Source organism: Paramisgurnus dabryanus, chromosome 10 (assembly GCF_030506205.2).
Source record: "Paramisgurnus dabryanus chromosome 10, PD_genome_1.1, whole genome shotgun sequence".
Taxonomy (NCBI): domain Eukaryota; kingdom Metazoa; phylum Chordata; class Actinopteri; order Cypriniformes; family Cobitidae; genus Paramisgurnus; species Paramisgurnus dabryanus.
The window spans coordinates 23,538,074-23,556,894 of NC_133346.1; the positions used below are offsets into that span (position 1 = coordinate 23,538,074).

Sequence of the window (18,821 nt, forward strand, 5' to 3'; positions counted from 1 at the left end):
TTTTAAAAGTAGATCGCCACACAAAAAAGTCTGGACATCGCTGCATTATATGTTCATCAAATATTTTTGCTTTAAATCTGCTTATTGTAGGCTTCTGGCCATTCAGATTTTTTTTTTTGTCAGAATCTATTAAGAGTCTAAAAAAAATGCTAATTTACAAAAAAAAATTCAGACGCACTTAAAGCGGGTTTTGCATCTGAACTCTACCAATTACTTTTTTCTTTAAAGGCAGGGTAGACAATTATTTATGAAAACAATTGCAATGCTGGCTGAAAATTTCTTCACATCCTAATATCAATCACCAAGTAAAGAGGTCTAAATATATTTATAAAAATATATGAAAAGTTTAGTTCCAAAACGAGATAACTCAGTTTTTAAAATTTTTTAAAAATCTGTTTTTATGCATTCCAATTAATATCAATCAAACTGCAGTTGGTTTGTTTTGATTTAAGGCTTTATAACAAATAAAACACAATAAAAACATGAAAACACAATAATAAACATGTCTTGACAAAAAATAAAAAGAGTTATTTTGTTTTGAAACCAAACTTTTCATATATCTTCTGTGGAAAGCGCAGTACCATAAATGTTCACCCAATCATTGCATTCGGCCAAAATCCAATGATTGCATGTCCTAATTGCCTGCACCATGCACCTTGCTCATGCAGATAATCTCCCATCCTCAGCAGTGATGTCAAGTCTACGGTTTTCCTGCAGACTGGAACTACTTTTCAGCTGCGGTTGTTTTTTCCAAGGATTAAATCAGTCAGCTGTCCGCTGTTCATCAGCTTAGAAATTTAAGGTATTGGTTTTGGTACTTTGGCATTTAGGTTTCGTTATGCAGATTTGGCAACCCTGCATGTTTCATTACGCCATGAGACCAATCAAGAATGGAAGGTAAACAGCGAATACTTAACTCTCCTCCTGAACAGACAAAAGATGGCATGAGAAAAAGACTTAAAAACAAAGACACTCTTAAAGAGCACTTATTTCATTGCTAAAAAAAACAACATTATTTTGTGTATTTGATATAATGCAATGTGTTCGCGTGGTTTATCGTTAAAAACCCATTATTTCCACATACCGTACATTTTTGTACCTTCAGAGTTCACTGTCTTCCTGAAACGCATGGATTTGAAAAGTTCTGTGTCCCTGACTGGCCAGCGAATCTGTACATTGCTGACGTCAGCCGGAAACGTGACGCTTCTTACCGTGTTTGAAAAATTCAGTTGCTACAGTACTGGTTGGAAGCAGTGTCAGGTCTGTTATTTTGAGAATTATAAAAACACTTAGAAGGTTAAACTACTGAATCTATCTCTGACATCAGGAATCTGTCTATGAATCTCATCAATGGTGACGATCAACAAAAGAAAGCTTCATGCTGCAATGCATGCTAGGTATCATCGTAGTACTAAACTAATTTATGACTCCCAGCATGCATTGCTGTTGATCGTTTTATCTGAATTTGTTTGATGATTGTCACCATTGTTGAGATTTGTAGACAGATTCATGAATGTGTCAGCATTTTTTTCTGTTTGTCTTGTCACAGTGCATTTACAAACCAAAACAATTATAATAGTCACAAATGGATCAACATAATCATGTAAAGCTGCTTAATTTTATATTATTTTGACATCTTTACAAAAAGCAATCAGTTTCAACTTAACTTTGAAACACATATTTCTTTTCCAATGCACATGTGTTTCTACATAAACACATACAAACACACAAACAAAAAATTAGCTTAGTTAATTTCAAGAGTCAATGACCCAACTAAAGCAAACACTGATTACAATAATGGTGATTTGGTGAATTTCAATATTTTTCAGTATTAATGGAGGGTGCAAACGTGATATTGATTCAATAGTATTAACATTAACAAATCAACAATTTTTTTACATTGTTTCAATGGTTGCATGCTATCTGGGTTATCGCTTAAAGGTTTGTTTCTTTATTATGAGTATTTGCATTAACATACTAATTTGTGATTTAAATCAGGGCAATTTTAGGACAATCATAAAACATCATGAGGGCTGCATCTTGCATATTCTTCTTTTGTGCATGTCCTCTTTAGTCCTCATCTTTTCAATGTACTTTAAGCATATCTCCTCTGCATCCTTTCTTCTCATTAACACGCATCTCCTCCCTAACCACCATTCTCAGCCACTATAAAATGTCAGTAAACAACAAATTTATCATATTTTGTCAGAGCGGTGCCTCCCGCTCTGCTGAGAACATCATCTAACCCTCCTTTAAGAATTCACATGTGAAAGGATAAACAGCTTTGCCTTGCTATCGGTTCATGCATTAGATGCGTTTGAAGTTTAAAATTCCTCCTTTGTCATAGCTGTAGAGAAAATAGGGAGTAAAGTTTTCAGGGAAGATGCTATATGGATTGTCAGTGTAAACAAAAGCAAGCAGCAAGTTATGCAAACTTAACGTCATAATTTGCCGGCTAACATGAACATGCTTCCATCGAATCATTGCAAAGCTGTCTATCTGAGGGAATCAATCTGCAATCCATATCCCATCAGCTGCAGGTTTGTCTTTCAGCGCTAAGGCCATAAATTGCATAAATCTGCCGTTGACACAAGAACTGGACATCAACAAAGACTTAAAAAACTGTGATTCACAGCCTAACAAAATCCTGTTTTCAAAACCTCATTGATGTCTCTCCACATTTCCTAAGGTGAAGCACCAAAGCTTATGTGCAAACAACACCATTTCCACCTCCTCTAGCTCTCTCATCCTTCACACTCAGAGCACCCCGTCGTGTTGTCGCCTGCCACCTTCATGATAACTAGGCCAAACTAAAGGTTTGCATGATTTAAACTTTGTTTTAAGAACAGAATTTTGCTTTTGGAATTCTTAGCAGCATAACTTTGATGCCTTAACGCATTTTGACAGGCATATTGCTTATTAAAGAGAGAAATATTCAACAATCATAATGTCAAAATTAACATGACAGCTTGGTGAAATTTGAGTTCAGGGCTGTGCATAAAACTTCAAAAACCTACGTTGCTGTCTAAATCCTAAGTGAAGGTAAACCACAAAGGTTAACACATTGTCACATAAACACTATGGGGCAGTTTCCCAGGCAGGACCCAAGTCTAGTCCCAGACTAAAATGCATGTTTGAACTGTCTGAAAACAACTTGCATTGACACAACTTAAATTATGCCAGTGCCATTGTTTTGTCCTGTGGGCATGCTTGTGTAAACTACTTAAATATCCTAATATAACCAAGGCCTAGTCCTGGTGTCATATAAATAGGGTTCCTTGTGCTGATCATATACAAAAATAGTGATTTAACTGTGACATTTTAGTACTGAATCAATTACTTTACAATCAACATTTCTGTACGTGTTTATTTACTGACCTTGTCACAAAGTATGATGGGATTGCCTCTAGCACCAGAGATACCTGCAGTGATGCCACAGAATTTGGCATAAAACAACTGCCTGGAACAGCCTGCACATCTGGGGCCTCATTTATAAAGCGTGCGTGCGCACAGATTTTATCGAAAAGTGTGCATGCGCAAAAATCTATGGCAAAGTCCATATTTATAAAAACTTGGAAAAGTGCTAAGCGCTACGCCAGGGTCTGAGCAGACATATGCACTTTTGCTTCAATTGCTGCAGGTTTTTCCAAATATATGCCATTCTTGCTTTTTGAAAAGGGTTTAAACATTGACAAGCGCTCTTTTTTATGTCTGTGGCATTAATTAGGCATCTTTTAAAGGTGGAGATCTGAAACTGCTCAGCTGCGCCACAAGTTCATTTGCGATTTATGGATTTCACATCTGAAAGAAAGGGATTGCACGTTTTTTGCGCGTATGTTCGTTTTATGAATTACGCATACGCAATTTTGATGAATGATCATAAGATCAAATGTAGGATGGTTTCTATGCAGCATTTTATAAATGATGCCCCTGGAGCGTGGCTATGATGCTTTAAAACTCTTACTACAGCTTACTAAGATTTGTAACACAACCTAAAGGCAAGTTTCCCCTTTACAGTACTTAATGACCTTGTCGCAGTGCATTGTGTGTATTGAATGAATTATAATCAACATTGCAATCTGAATGAATTATAATCAACATTTCTGTAATTTTGGATGCGTTTATTTATTGACATTGTCGCAAAGCAGGAGCATGTCTACCATGCCCCAAAATGCTGCCTAGAAAGACAGCTTACAGTACTTGGTTTTGGAACAGAGCCTAAATGCAAGTTTCATCTTTACAAATCAGCTACCGCTGGGACATCAGCACAGGGACTGAAAATATATTTTTTATTTTTTTACAGAATAGTTGTTAGTCTTAATTAGTCTAATCAGCTTTGCCATTATAACATGCATGTGTTGAATATGCAGTTGATTAGCTGAGAGACTAAGGCGTTGAGTGGGCAAAAATCAACTGCTTACCAATTAAGTGATTTTTCAAATGTAGCTTAGTAAGTAAGCTCTTGTTTATAGCGCAAACCAGGGTGCCACACAGGGGCATCTCAGAAATGAAACGGGTTTGAGTCAAAAATCCAGTAGCACTGGTTTTGTATGCTGGCATTTCAACCTCCAGCTCAACATTTTTTGGGGGGAATGCTATTCTCCAAAGTAAAATACTTACACCATCATATGTGTCGAAAAATTCAAGTAAACACAATGTCTTACACTCATTTTAAGGCAACCAGGTAAGATACTTTTTTAAGTTGAACCAGTTTTTTACAGTGTAGCTTTGCATAAAAGCAACCACTGAATGCATACATTTTTTAAAAACTGTAAAAAGTATCAGATCTTGCCCACAGCCCTATCTATTCGTGTATGAATATAAATTAATTGCACATTTATCTGATGACAAAGACAAATGTTTCAATAAGTTATTAAAATTCCCTTTTTAACTGTTTACACAAGGTTTAAATCTTTGCTGCCGTCTCTCCCATTCTCTCAGGTAAATTATACGCTATATTTTCCACAACACTTCATGCCTAAGTTGTCAAAGCACTTAAATTACATGTGTTATAATGCAGTCTTGTCAACCGTTTCATTTTCAGCAACCATTAGCACCAGGGACGTGCACAGGGGGGTTGCTCAGGTTGCCCGGGCAACTGCCCATATGCCCTTCTCCACTCAAGTTGCCCTTCCGATGTGGAAAATAAATAAATTGTACTTTTACTTCGTTTACACTATGCAGCGTTCCTTCGTTACTGTATTTTAATTAATTACGAAATTTGTATTTTATTTTTAAATTGCTATCTTGTGTTTCTGGCGCATTCGCGAATTAATGACTCGTTTGAGTCGATTCCTTACAAAGTGTTGCAAATAAACGAGTCTTTTGAGTCGATTCTTTACAAAGCGAATGGGCCAAACGTTTAAATTGGTTCGCGAATCAGTTTGAATGAATTGTTCAGATCGCTGCAAAAACGGAATCGTCCGAAGCTGTTTTACTCGTAACCTATGTAGAAACACGCAGAATATAACCAGTTTTGGGTGACGTGGAAATGAATTTACCAATCTTTTAACTTAAAGCAAAACTTCACACATGTACCCGCCATTACATACACGCGACCTGTTCGTCGTCAGACACAGTTAAACGCGAGCAACCTCCAGAAACACTGAAGCACAGATTGAAGAAAATCCATCGATGATTGACGTCTGATTCGCTGTATACTGTACTGTATGATGTAAGTGATTCTCACAAAAAACACGTGAAATGACAACGTAAGAAAACATGACTTTTGTCTAAAATCAGTTTTATGTAAGTGTAAACTGTCAATGTCCTCAGACCATAGGAGATTTCTAACTTTATACATATGCAAAACTGTTGTCAGCTTACTTGTCTGATATTTCAGCTATAAGCTACATCATCATTGAGACTAGAGTTAATTTGTTAATTTGAAATGCTTGTCTATTCTGTGTTTGTATTCTTTTTTCTGTACTGTTTGTGTATGTTGCAGTTTTACACATATTCTTCTGTTTGTTGTGGAGTCAAGAAATGCCTAAACATTAAAAGATGAACATGAGACAAAACTACAGAATCTGTCACATTATTATTTTTTAATGGTCACTGAGCTGTTTCTGATTGTTTACACATGAAAAGCATAAAATGTGTAGGATCAGTTTGATTTACTTATGTGCATTTGTGTACAACACACATAAGTCAGCATGTAATGCTGTTGTTCTTTGTTGTTGAAGCATGTGTTTAAACATAAACAAAGGTTAATAAAATCTGACATTCTAAACTTCTGACATACTGATATTTATCTTACCAATTTCTGGTCCCCACAGCAAACAGAAAAATCTTGTCTTTACAGTTCTGATACTTATGGAGGGCACTGTATTGTGTGTGTGTGTGTGTGTGTGTGTGTGTGTGTGTGTGTGTGTGTGTGTGTGTGTGTGTGTGTGTGTGTGTGTGTGTGTGTGTGTGTGTGTGTGTGTGTGTGTGTGTGTGTGTGTGTGTGTGTGTGTGTGTGTGTGTGTTTGCGCGTGAATATCTAGATTTATTTTTTCATGAGTAACTAGTAACTCGCTACTTGAGTATTATTTTCATTGCATACTTTTTACTTCTACTTGAGTAATTATTTATTTAGTTACTTGTATTTTTACTTGAGTAAAGGTTTTGGCTACTCTTTCCACCTCTGTTAAAATCCTCTTGAATCTAGGCAGAGTTTGCCTCGTTTAAGCCTAAATAATCAGACAGATAGCAGCTAGCTATCATAGCTTGCAGACAAGCAGCCTAGGCTACAATTTTTTTGGTAGGCATAAGGCAAACATGTTTGCTGATTTTAATAAAGACCCTGTTATTCTCAGTCCTTCATATAGGCAGTGAGTTTAAAAATTTTTTTAGGAGGGGGGGTGCCCTTTATTTAGGTCAGAGCAACTGCCCCTAAAAATTCCTGTGCACGTCCCTGATTAGCACATTTGTTCCCAGCTATCTTTGCCACTTGCTGTTTTGCCAGTTAATCAGAATGTCTCATTATTTCAGAAGGTATAAAAAGGACAAGTGCAGATTTTGTGGGACAGCTATAAATTTAGTATCAGTTTCACTCCGCCACCTGTGTTAAACATTTGTTAAAACCTGCTTACGTATTTCAGAAACGGGAAACTATTTACAGGATAAGAGCTATGATTTGTGTCGTAATTAATGAAGTTCTTTTAAGAAACTTGCTCTCTATGGAGTGAGCATAGAATAATTATGACTACAGAGACAAAGTTAAAGAAGAAAAGCAGATTAACCACTCCTAATCATACTGCCCTATTTCATTACAGTGATTAGGATGAGATGAAACAGTACATAACCATTTGTTTCGTGTTATAAAATGAGAAATAAGATCATAGCAACAACAGCCAACTATGTTCTCAGAACTGTGCAATTCAAGAAAAGAGTACAAGAATGTATGCATTTTCTAACTGTAACACCTGCTTTGTAATGAATCAGAGAAAAAGCACAATTGCTTTCTGCTATTTATTTAATTTGGCATTTCTTTCTTTGGCGCCAGACATTTACAGCATATCCGAAGCACTTAGGAAGATCTATGACTTGGATCCATTCTCCAGAATATTTCATTGTTTGTTTACTACAGATACATCACATATATGCGGCATGTATTGTTGCAATATTTTAGATTCCAGTATGGACTTTCCACCTGTCTAGAGTGTACCTGCACTTTCTGTTACCCCTCGCAGGTAAACCAAGATTATTGCATCTTATTGTAATGCACAGAATGATGTTCAAAATTTCTTTTTTTTTACTTCATATGATTCAGTTTCTTTCTTGACTCATTTTCAGTGTATACAAAGTATTTACAAATGAATTAAAATGAATATTTTATTAAAAACACTTATGGCAAGTAATTTAGGTTGACAAAGTGTATTTTTGGTTAAAATAGGCCTACCATTTTTAGTCTAAATCCACGAATCTATTAGATAAGACCCCTAATGAGCAAACAGCGGGTTGTCCTCATTCTGAAAATATCGTCAGCCTGATGATGTCAGCATGCACAGCGTGACATTTCACTGTAATCAGAGTCCAATTATGTATTTAAACACCACAAAGGAAGATTCAACTTAATTCGCACTTAATCTGTTGATGCGATATGGTTATTTGTTGTTCATTAAGAGGGCAGTTAGACCACCTGGACAGCAAACGTGTTAAGCGAAGTTCTTACTTATATGCATACCGTCACTCACAAATATTTTTCTATGAAAATATTCATTGGATTGTTTTTATTTTGTGCAAAAGCCCAGAAGACAAATCCATCTACTTTAGAGCATTTGGGATTTACTGGAACTACAAATTACATGATTATGCTGAAAATATTATGCCGTTTCCTCTTAAAGCTGTTTCCCCTCTGGTCTACTTACAGATATGCTTTCTTCCAAATCCTTGTAAGCTGCCTACACAGAGGCTGCATTTTAAAGTCTGTGTGGACCGGAAGTGTGCTTCAGTAATATGAGGTATTTCCGAGTGAACGGGAATATTGAAAATTACAGATTTTATCCCCAAAGTAAATAGGGTAAGTTTTCATTTTTATGTGGTTATTATAAGCAAGCTACCAATTTGGATGGTTTAATTGTGCCAACTTGGATACCTAATTTTAAGTTTGTATAATTACAGACTCCAGAGACTTTGCTTAAAGGGTCTTTGCTCAAGCTTATTGAGAAAAAATATATAAACATGTAAAATGATGGATGGCTTAAGATAAATGTTAATATATATTAAAAGCTATCTTGGATTTTATATAGGTGTTTGATTCTTGTTAAAAATGTACACCTTTCCAAAAGTGTTTAGGACCTTAAGAAGGTTTAAAAATAAACAATGTTGGTAAATGTGGATTGTCGTGTTATAATCAATACATCTGACATCAGACAGTTGACATACAATACAATAATTTAGTTTAAAACATGTTCATTTCTTTACAAGGGAAGTCGTGAGCACTGAAAACTCAGAGCGCATTTCCCGAAAAAAATTAAATTGGATTCTTCATCTCATGACCCATTCAAGCAGCCCGTGCGATTTCCAAGGCAGCCACCACTATTAAGCCACATTAATGAAAGTATTTCTCTTGAAGGAATCAGATCCTGTGTAGCGGCAATAACAGCTGGAGGCAGCAGGGAGTGGAGCTAATTCAGTATGCTTAGTGAAAACAATCGTATCACACCCAGACTGCTAGGATTACAGGCCAGACGGAGTCCACCTGCAGGGCTTCACAGCACTGTCAATAATGCTACCATTTTCAATTAAAAGCCTTTTAAACGCTCTAAATCTAATCATGCTTGCAAGGTGACAATACAAGTTAACTTGGCATGCTAGGAATGAAAAAGAAAAGAAGAGATTGTGTTAAATGGATATTAAAATATTTTGCCAGCTGGGAGCTTGCAGACTGAATAGATGCATAGGCTTATACAATATTAAACACCATTTTCGTGCCATTACAACAGCATAATAGTAATGTTCATTGTTAAGATATATGATTGAACTGCAGTTATAAAAATGCAATTTGCTAAGGAAACTACTGTATAAAGCGTAGTGTTTAGAAATGGTGGTTTGTCAGACCAAAATCTTTTGTAACAAATTGTAACATCTAAATTATATCGTCGCAATATTATGATTTTGTTCATTTTTGCTGGAAACTCAATAAAAATGTGATTTAAGTTGTAACTGTATTGTCATTAACCAAGCGTGCCCCACAAGCCCTGAAAAGTGAAGCCAAAACGTCTCGATCGCCCCCCCCCCCATTGACTGGTCCCAGTGTAGGTCATAAACCCCACCTCCCCATGTTATTCAATGGGACTTGAGACCAACTAAATAATTTAATTACACTTCAATTATCTTTTTTCCGAAGCTGGTCTCTGTTATCTACTGTAGCTTTTATCATGCTGATGTAAATTCAAGTGTTTGTTTTTAAAATACGTTTGTTTTTAATTAGTTAGTTAATGCTATAAAAATGTTGGTGTGACGTCATGATTGACAGCTGTGATATGTGCATTGTGCGAGAGCGAGGGCGGGGCCTTGCTTTCGCGGCTTTACTACTGCGCAGGACTGGTCCCGAAATCGCTACTGCGCAGACTCAAGACCCAAGATGTCAGCGCTGTATCGGGACACTGGCGGCTTTACTTTTTACCAAGGAAAGAGAGCAAACAGGCGTCATCCATCTTTTTTTACAGTCTATGTCATTAACTAACATTAACAAAGATTAATAAATGATGATAAACCATATTGCTAATATTGTTAATTCATGTTAGCTAATGCTAATTAACTAATGTTAATAAATATAACCTTTTTGTAAAGTGTTGCAAGACATTATGATGTGTATAACCCAGTACTTTAAAATAAAAACTACAACTTAAAAGTACTTCAAATCATTTGATGATGTTCTCTTTTGTTGACAGAGACAAAACCTAGACAAAACTTGTTGGCTTTATATTATGTAAGAGTTCATGTTAAAAATATATACAAAAACATCATATTCAAAAACATATACTTAAAATGTTAAATTCTGAGTACTAAGTACTAAGCTGTTGTAAAATCATTACAAACACACATGTGATGCACATCAATCACGTTTAATTCTCCATCTCCTAAAGCATGTTGTTCACTTCATACATAAAGTTGACTGTACTATCAATAAGTTATGAAAGAGGCTGCACATACTCGCAAGATTGACCAGACAGTGTTTGTAGGACATTTAGGACCAATGTGCAACAAATGCTGCCTATCCAGGGACTCTCAACCTTGACTATGTGCCAGGTTTTACTGTAGCCCATGCAGGGGCATAAACAGATAACTGTAGTCTGGCATTTCCCCCAGTCCAGTATAGTCAAAGGCCAAATGGGGAATGCTAATGCAATTAATGTTTCCCAGTCAACACAATGCCTCTCCCTCCTCCAAATTCTCCAGCCTCCTTTCCTTTGCTGGCTATCAAATATAGTGTCACTAATAAGACAGACGCACTAGAAAAAGCAATGGGGATGGAGGGAAATTGGGTAAATAACTCTGCCCCAGAGCGACGCACACGCTAAGACGAAGAGGTCCTTCTGTGATGGTTCTTCAAGAGAAGGGGGCTGGCCACTCTGACGGCATGATTTATTTATTCATTTCCCTTTCTCGTTTAATGGAAATATAAAAGCCTGCATTGATTAGAGTTTAAGGATCAGCAGTTAATAGATTAAAAGCTCGCATCGTGGCCAGAGGAAAGCTCCAGCATTTTTCTAGGTTGGTCTTTGCTTGGAGGTATTCAGTGGTTGTTATTTAGTATTTTACTATGTACTGCACTCTTAAAAACAAAGGTGCTTTACGATGCCATAGAAGAACCATTTTGGCTAATGAATGCGTAGTTGTCTTGTACTTTGCTCTATGCCGTGATATATGCGATATTATTGCACCCTGACCCTGACCTTGACATATATCTTTACCATAAATGTCTACAGATGTTAAAACATTAGAGATGGTTGATGAATTATACCCTTACAACAACCTACATCTCCAAACTTATTTGCTTTTCTGAAACACTTTTTTTTGCATTCACCCTGTAAATATATTCCAACTGCCATCTTGTCAAGACCCATCTACTATAGTTTCTAGCAGGAATGACTTAAGATGTCTCTTTAAATATGAGGTAAATGTTCGTTTTGAAGAATATGCGGTCAATGCACTGGAATTACTGTCCCTTCAGAGTCAATTAACAGGAAGGGTACCATCAGGGAAGGATTTACTGTAAGATTATGGTAATATGGGTTAGTTATGATTCAGATGACCTGGTTAGGCTTGGATGGTGAATAACATTTCATGGTTAATAGATTTTATGCAGTCCAATGATTAATTTACTTCAAGAGAAAGCAATTCTAGAAGAGGTGGAGCATCACGTTGTGAGGTGGAATTCGTTGATTTAAATATTCAGAATAGCAAAGTGACTTCCATTAATCAGTATATGGTGTAAATGAACAACTGCATGGTTGGATTTACAATCGCTACATGTGGTTATCTCATTAAATGAAAGAATTCATGCAATGTGTAGATGAATCCTTCTACAGCATATATAATTTCCATATCCGAGCATAAGCAGTAAATCTTAAATGGAGCAGCAAGGTGCAAAGACACATTGAAGCAGTGCAAATAATCTGTATGCGTATAATACAGCGTTTTATTCAGGGTAGTGCTCACACATTCTGTTAACATTTGTTCTTAACCTGCAACCTATAGTAATAATCCATGCATATATTGCTTTGTGGATATTTTTTATCTATTTGTGATTCTTGTGAACTTTTTTTTTTTTTTTACAGAAATTTGAGATTCAAGTTTCAATCTCGTATTGATCGTAGTAGAATGTTCAGAAGAGAAATTGGTGCACTGCCATTCCCTTCAGAAAATCCAAATATTGCCTATATTGTTAACAGACACAAAACAGACAAAACTTGTTGGATTTATATTAAGTAATATTTCATGTTAAAAATATACAAAAACATCATATACAAAAACATATACTTCAAATTTTAAATTCTGAAAAAATGATTTAAGTACTTAGCTGTTGTAAAATCAATACAAACACACCTGTGACGGCACATCAATCGCGTTTAATCCCCTGTCTCCTAAAGCATGTTGTTCACTTCATACATAAAGCTGACTATACTATCAATAAATTATGAAAGAGGCTGCACATACTCGCAAGATTGACCAGACAGTGTCTGTAGGACATTTAGGACCAAGGTGCAACAAATGCTGCCTATCTAGAGACTCTCAACCTTGAATATGTGCCAGGTTTTGCTGTAGCCCATGCAGGGGCACAAACAGAGAAATGTAGTCTGGCATTCCCCCAGTCCAGTCTAGTCAAAGGCCAAATGGGCAGTGGCGTGTTTACCATTTTGGGGGCCATAAGCAAAGTCCAAGGACCTGGGCAGCCCATGCCCCAACATTGCCTAAGGTTTTCAACTTGATTTGCTTAACAGTAATATTGAGTATATAGAAAAGACATATTTAAACAGATTTATTTTATTTTTAACTGCTTATCATAACACAAAATTGTTACAGTTTGGTATAAAACAAAACATTCTTGGTTTAAAAAAATAGAAATAGTGTCAATTTTCTTATTCAAAATGATACAGAATCATTCTCTATGATGTGATTCCCAACTTTTTCCACCTTACCTCCTTTGTGTACAAAAAAAATAATAATTCAAGCCCATCTGAGATATGTCCTTTGCTTGTCTATGTGAATCTTAAATTTCTCCATTCTCAATCTCCATAGAACCATGTGGAATCAGAAAGAAGACTTTTCTTCTTGCATTTATATGTAGTTTATTGAAAATTAATTTTAAGTTGAGCTATTCACTGACTTAAACTTAAAATCAAATAGCAGCAACATCATATTATTTAGCTCAGTGAAGGATTAAATTGAGAGTCAAGTCGCTCATCTTGAAAACCGCTATTTACCGCATCAGTATCACAAACAGACAAATACAATGACTAATAAATCAATGAAATCAATCATAAACGTGCCGCGCATCGCAGCAGCAGGATGTATCTGTTTTATTGCTTTGTTCATATTTTGACTCAAGACATTCCTGGCTCTGAACATGAGATCGGTAGCATGGAGTGGGAAGCGTTTTTCCTGGCAGATTCCTCAAACACCAGCTTCTAATTTGTAGAATTTGTGTATGTTAGGGAGGAGAACGTCGCCGGCCCCTGTTGTCTGTGATCAGGCTGCGTTCTGACATCTGTTTAAGGATGTTTATCCAAGGGGTAAGTATGTTAAGGGAAATATTATGCTGGTTTTATTTTACATTGTTTTCTGTTTGAATCACAAACACGGCTTTAAGGCAGGACAGCGAGATGAAGAACGCGCACATGGGGTCTCGATCACACCCGAGAGGAGTCCCCGCAGCGATTCCAGTGCATGCAGAACCTTCACGACATCCCGATCCCTGAGACCTTTACATGCCGATAGCGCGAGCGTTAATTCAATTAAGCCTGACGGAGCGTGTGCCCTCCTTTTACTACTTTAAATGAGCCTGTGATTTGTATTTACTCGCTGTGCACGAGAGCTCCCGGAGCAGCGCGTGTTCCTCTCTCTTTTCCCCCATTTGTGTGGATAAGCTCAAACTAAAACCAGGTGCCAGCAACAGGCTGCTCGGATGTCAGCGAGAGCCCCTTCAGCGAGGGGTTTTACGAACCGAAATGCAGCAGAGAAAGTAGGTGTCCGGTCTTTTAATAAGGCATGAAACTGGGAGTCATTAAGGGACTGTCAACCCCACCAGAGTTAAGCTGACCCCCCTGTGAGGAGGGCAGAGACTTTAAAACCAAAGAGAGAGAGAGGTTTACCCCCACAGCATGTCTCCGTTTTACAGATGAAAAGTTTTAGCCCACCAATAAACTGACATTACATCCCAGTAGGTCAGAAAGCTTTGCAGGTTTGCCAAGTACTTACATAGGCGAATCTCATAAAACCTGTTGCAAGAACTTTTTCTTTTTTCTCATTTAAGCAAATTTATGTAAAATCCCATTTAAATTAAGTTTTTAAAAAGTTTACATGCATTAAAGTGACAATTGCTGTTTTACAGTAATGAGAATTACCAACATCCAGATGCAATGACACATGAAATAATTACACAATGTCACAGTGTCCAGACAGTTTTTGTGAGATTCACCCATGAAGAAAGTCAGAGAGACAAATGAAGAAAGCAAAGACAAGGAATCCAGCGAGATTCCTACAACCCCGGCAGAAGCACAAAAAGCTGGATCCCAGGCAGGAGAAGGAGGAGGAGATGGGAAGATTTCCGCTAAAACCAATCAATCAGGTATTGATAATGGCTTCCATGCAGGAGTGTTGACATCGGGTCAGCTCGTCCCCTGACCCGCGCCTTCAGGGCAGCGGCTACAAAAAAGCCACGGATAACAAAAGCCGGGGCTAATTGTCTGCCCAGTGTCAGGGCTTTTCAAAGCCCCTCCACTTTCACTCAACCGCCTGCCTTTCTCTCCCTTTCCCCCGTACCCTGATTCTCACCCCCCGTCTGTATCTCCGGCAAGCTGGCCACTTTGTTTGCCTCCTCTTCCCGGAGGGAAGCTGCGTGGATCGCATTTCTCTCGTGGTGCGCGGCCGTCTAACACGCATCCTTTTATCATGTGCAATGCATGCAGCTGAGAGCAAGGGACGCTCCTGGTTACACTACACAGTGACAGCGGGTTCAAGCAGGAAATAATCCATTAGATGACATTTGCCAATCATTTGTTAATCCCAAAAGAAACAGCAAAAAAAGCTCCAATCGTTTCTCAAGTATTCACTACATGCACGCATCAAAGTGCACCGCACTTAGATAAATGCATCAAAATTATCCCACTTATAAATGAATGACAGTTTATCGAAAAAGAAAGAGTTAAGGTACTTACTTATAAAGCGTTCGGTTCCTCTTCCTGTCTTATCTTCCTCTCTTCTCTAATGTCTGTCTTGTCCTCTATAGCTGCACACAGATGTGAAAGAGAGAGAGTGTGTGCGCGCTTCTGTCAGAGAAGCTCCGCTACAGAAAGTTGCTGGGCTGTAGGCAAAGGCGTGTTATGTGTGTGTGTGTGTGTGTACGTATGTGTGCGCGTCTCAGGCAAAGGCTCACACTGCACTGGCTGAAGAGAAACCAAAGCACTTTTAAACTCGCACTGGCTCCCCATGTGACCACCTCAGTGAGGAATAAATTAGTGCTGCTTCCTCTGTCCACAGTGCACCCCCTAGCCACTGATACAGGAAGTGTGAGCTGCCAGAGAGACACAACGGCACATGCTAGCACTTACCCAGAACGCTGTTAACAAAAACATAAATGATCGACAACCTGAGGAACATCTTTTTCCACAGTTATTGATGTTTTTTTGCTCAGGGGATTCGTGGGGTTCTCCGTTTTATGCAAGTATTGACTACATATCATTGTCCTTCTGTAAGAGAAATTAAAACAGACACAGATGAGACAATGTTTAATACTGCCTTAAGGTACTGTATAGATATGTTAAAGACATAGATAGCATAGATCAGATCATTTGTTTGTCAAGTATCTTGATTGCAGATGCCGGTATCTTGGAAAATCTAAACACAGGTTGAGACTTTGTTGGTTTTCTGTAAAACTTCAAAGGAGACACATTGAAGCACAAGATTAAGCAAAAAAGTTGCTCATCATTGATCTCATTGCTGCTGCGAAACAATTAAGATGTTAATGAGATCGCAATTGTGATTCTGTCCTGAAGGAAAGGAATTTACTAGACACATTCATATCAATTAATAAACGAAAGTGTGTTTTGTTGTGTTTAACATTTATATAATACCTTGAAAATACCTTGATGTCCAGTTGATCTTTGTTTTTACCTAAAGCTCAACATTTAAATCACCCTGAGATCAAATAAACAATCTTACATTAAACACAACAGACAACAAACACATTAAACTCTAAACACGATTTCAAACAACACCAGACATAACAAATAATTTGCCCCTAACTCCAAATGTAAAAAAACGATCTATCTCTCCTAGTCTCTTGCTTCTATGCAAATTTGATGTGCCTTCTGAAACAATAGTAAGAATCTTAGCCGGATAAACACACATGCCGTGCATTTACAAATCAATACTCAGAGCTCAGCAGGGCTGTGCATTAAACATGAGCAGCTCCACAGAAAAGCAGACACACCACTGGCCCTCCTATCAGTCTGTTCACTATTCAACTAGTGGGGGAGACTACCCACAATACACTGCAGGATTGTGCTGTCACAGTTAGATCATGATTACAGGCATACAAATATAGTTAAATCATTAATATAATCATTATTGAATATATTTGTATTTGAGAGTCAAAAAACTCAACTTTAGATTGTTATGTGAGGTTTTGTAGTTGCAAGTGTATTTTGGGTGGTTTGTATGTGACACTGACCCCCAAATCTCTGTTCCCATTTTGCACTGGAGCTGGCGCTGAAGCTGGAGCAAATGTTTGGCCAGACCTGCCACTCGTTCAGTCCTGGATCAGGTTTTTACTAAAAAGGGAGAGGACCGCACTACATCACCACTGACCAGAAACACTTATATTATATTATTATACTGTTACATGTTATATTACTTTGCCCATTACGCACTATAACGAAGCGTGTGATGCATTTTTGAACTGTACATTTTTATTGGGATAGTTATGGGATTATGTTGGTGTTTGTTACATAAATGTGTCTGAAACACTGTTTGATTAACTATTTCTATGATCTGTGATGCCTTTAAAAAATGCCACCCCTTCAAACTGCACTCCATAGTTGAAGCTCCGCCTACTGACACCACCGGTTCCCTGGTTCGAGGCCAGCACGATTTTGGGGCCGATTCTGAAACAAAATCAGGGCACGGAGCCATTTTTTTGTGTGTCTGTGGAAAGCACAGCGTGGTTCCAGATTAGATTGAGCTCCAGTGCCAGCCCCAGGGAAAATATATGATATTGGTCTCTTTAGTATTATTGCATATTTCTTTAGGCTAAAACCAACAATTTAAGTTGTTATCATCGAAATACATTTTCTTATCAAACATGTCTTCTGTTTAAAAACAAAGACTTGAGTGGTATAAAGATGGTATAAAGGCATTCCTTTTGATTAGCTCAAATCCTTGTTAATTAATATAGAAGCCAAAACTGCACAGCATCTGTTCTACACACGGATTATTCATGCACTTTTTTCTATGCTCAGCTTCAGATCTATAGTTTCAAGATAAGATAATTATGACAGGTTTGGTGAAAAACTGGCAATGTTATAATCTAGCTTCTTTTTTGTCCATTTGATAATAGATCTTGGCAAGCTTCTCTGGAGGTAATTACAGTCTTTATGTTCCTCAAAGTTCTGCTTAGGATTTGTTTTAAACCTTTAACCTTGAGTACTAAACGTCCGCAATTAATTCAGCCTGAACCATTAATGTACATACTTTCTTCCAACTTTGGTGGATAACTGCAGGTGTGCTGACTCTGTTAAATTTTTGTGAACTTTTTAAGAACAATGTCTGAATATCCCCTATTGATTTGTATTTGAAATACTGTTTTCCATTTAAAATGTAAACAAATTTGCATACAAAATTCTGACAGGAATCAAGATTGTAGCACACCAGTATCACCTATATGTATGGCAGATGGCAGAAAGGGTTTGTATCTCTACTGGTGGCTATTTAAGTGCACATACAGTATACTGATTAATGACACTTAAATTTAAACCTATATGGCATTATTTTTTATTTATTTCAATACATTATTGCATTGAGGTGGCTTATTCATATTAAGTTGTATGACCACATTCGTACACTTTTGTATGATTAGCCTTGACCCCAGCGACATTGGGGTTAGGGGTGGGCTTTCATTATTCACTCTAAAAATGGCTTGGTTATAATGGAAAATATTGGACAGAACACATGCTGGGTTAAAAATTACCAAATGCTGGGTTGTTGTTATGCAACTGTGGGGTATAATAACCCAACAGTTGGGTTAAAACAACCCAGCATTGGGTTAATTTATCACAGCCGTGTGTACTGTCCAATATTTACCTATTATGGGTCAAAAAATACCAAGCCATTTTTAAAGTGTTGTTTTTTATGATAATTGTACAATTAACATCGCATGAATTCATACGAATTAGCCAACTCGTAAAATATGTAAGAATTCTGGTGAGATCAGGCTGGTTTAACTACAGTATTGACAGATTAAAGGCTCTTTAAACCAGGAACTGGATTTCTTAGTACTGTACCTTTTCACAGAGATATTCCGGAAAATATATGGATAGTGTTTCCCAGGACTGCCAGTGATTTCTGGAATCTCTGTGTGTGTGTGTGTGTGTGTGTGTGTGTGTGTGCGT

At 37.4% G+C, this 18,821-nt stretch overlaps 1 protein-coding gene across 2 annotated transcripts in view; it reads right to left on the reverse strand.

Moving 5' to 3' along the window:
• The window catches only part of cntfr (ciliary neurotrophic factor receptor), a 205,524-nt gene extending 189,920 nt beyond the window's left edge, over positions 1 to 15,604 (reverse strand). The window contains exon 1 of one of the 2 annotated variants that reach the window (XM_065290230.2): positions 15,372 to 15,604. The gene's annotated coding sequence lies outside the window, so the exon portion shown is untranslated. Of the gene's footprint in view, positions 1 to 12,540; positions 12,614 to 15,371 lie in introns of those variants that run through there. The other variant, XM_065290231.2, reaches the window with a different exon arrangement.
• Between the last annotated feature and the right edge of the window lie 3,217 nt (positions 15,605 to 18,821).